Source organism: Arachis duranensis, chromosome 8 (assembly GCF_000817695.3).
Source record: "Arachis duranensis cultivar V14167 chromosome 8, aradu.V14167.gnm2.J7QH, whole genome shotgun sequence".
NCBI lineage: Eukaryota > Viridiplantae > Streptophyta > Magnoliopsida > Fabales > Fabaceae > Arachis > Arachis duranensis.
In genome coordinates, this window is record NC_029779.3 from 49,869,405 (window position 1) to 49,871,584 (window position 2,180).

Genomic DNA, 2,180 nt, shown 5'->3' on the forward strand with positions numbered 1-2,180 from the left:
GAGGGGAATCCTATCCATGTTTAATGGTTTCTTTTTTCACCAGATACAGAGGAAGAGATGCATTGGATTAGTGACTTTGTTTCAGATCATTCTCAATTTTGTAGGTAGTTTCCAACATAACAGCCCTTTTAAGGAATTGACATATTTGATTATCAAGAACCAACGTATTATGACTCTTGTGAAAATGTAATCACTTGTTATCACACTTAGAAAAATATTTTATTCTTTTATTAAATATTTTAGGAGTGTCTGTGTCATATACAATAGTAGATAACCGAATGACAATCTAAAATTCTTTGATGCTAATACAAGTTGTGCATTGGCAATAAAATAAAAACTGAGAAGGGTGCTTGGTGGTTGAATAATTTGAATTAGAAAATTATGCGGAGAGAAGGATAGATCATAGATGTCATTCATTGGCATATATGCTTTGAAGATATGGTACAAGGGACATGTCAGCAAATGTCATATGACGTGGCAGGCTAATAAAGTGTTTCTTGGGAATTTTGTTTGGTAAAAGGAGCAAGGCAAATGATAGGGATGTGGGGAAACTGAATGAAAAGATACTTGGCTTCCCAAGAATGTTGTTCCAATTTTAACTTTTGTTCAAACCTGTCAGAGTCTTCTAAAACAGCCTTATATATTGCTTCTATAGATTACGATGCTTATGATTGAGGTGAATCTAACACAGTAACACTTCCCTACATGCTCTGGGCTGCTTCTGCTTTATGCTTTTATTCTTCCAAATCCCACAGAAGATAAAACTGCTGCAAGGTTTGCTATTCTTGGAGGCCAAGGCCATGAGCAATAACTGCAAATAGGCAAGTTACTTAACCTCATACACCATTACCTCCTCACTCCTCTTCTCTTCTTTTCCTTCATATTCCACCACAGCATAAACCAAACATGATTCTCTATACTTTCAGAGGATTCTTTATCTTAGTTTGTGTTATTGGGGTGTTAGCTTCTCAACCATGCATGGTTTCTGGCCTGAGAAGCCAAGATCTTGCTCTGAAATGGGATAAAGGGCGATCACGCATCTTAAAGGCAGTTACGGTGGAAGATTTGCAATCCAAGCTGGATGTGGCACCTGCTCCTTCAATGACCTTTGATCCTAATCAATCAAACAAGAGGACAGTTAAGAAGGGTTCAGATCCCATTCACAACAGAAGTTGACATGCCATGAGAAATGGCTACTGAGCTTCTCCCAAATGCAAAGACAAGACAATTGTTCTTTGCTAGCCTTGTTAACCGTTTTCTAGGGGAGGTTCGTTGGTTTCCTACGTTCTTTTTCTCATTTGTTTTCTTTTTTTCTTTTACTTCTATTATCTGTCAGGTGAAGAACTGCTGCTGAATCCAAACTTTGAGGCATCATTTCTGTTAGAGTAGAGAAACCATAGGTATTGACCAATAGTTGGATAGTGTGATGACTGATGAATTTTGCTCTAGTGAAGCCGGCACTTGTTTGTTCCCAACTCATACTATTGTGTTCCTACCCTGCATATGCACAATGCGGTTCCCATCTCCGAACGGCTTATTTAGCAGCATTTTACTCCCATACTTGTTCCATGCAATTCCCATGTGACATCAACTCACATGGAAAATGCACTTCTTGATCATCAGTTTCATGACTAATACCGACTCCAGAGGGAGAATAATAAGCACTGATCATTTGTAAATATATCAACTTTTTTTCTTTGGTAATTTGCCTAAAATTTAGATAGCAAGAGAAAGGGTATATACTCGTCGAGTTAAAAAAAATAATAATAAGACAAAAAAAATAATGCTTTTCCCCCATCAGCAAGATGGACTATTCAGTGAAATACAGAGACAAGGGAGAGAAGGAGGCTTTTGACAGTGGCCTAAAAGGGAAAAACAAACTAGATCTCCGTGACTCTCTCTCTCCAATTGGTATGTTGAGTAAGACCAAGGTCAGAAAGTTCAAGCACAAGAAACTCTGTGTTTCAGTCTGTCTTAACCGGAAGTTGAGATCTCCGGTATCTGCTCTTCCTGTGCAAATCGAACTTCACTGAAGAAATCTTACGTGCAACATCCTGCCAAATCATATTTACTGCATCCCCAGGCTTGGATGGATATTGATACTCAAAGTGATGAGTGATATCCTTCAATATTTTCCACATCTTGGTCCACTCCTCGCGCTTGATTGAATGGAGGAGATT

General features: G+C 38.3%; 1 pseudogene; it reads right to left on the reverse strand.

The window, feature by feature from the left end:
* Positions 1-1,751: 1,751 nt before the first annotated feature.
* LOC107463553 (probable arabinosyltransferase ARAD1) overlaps positions 1,752-2,180 on the reverse strand; it is a 3,882-nt pseudogene continuing 3,453 nt past the window's right edge.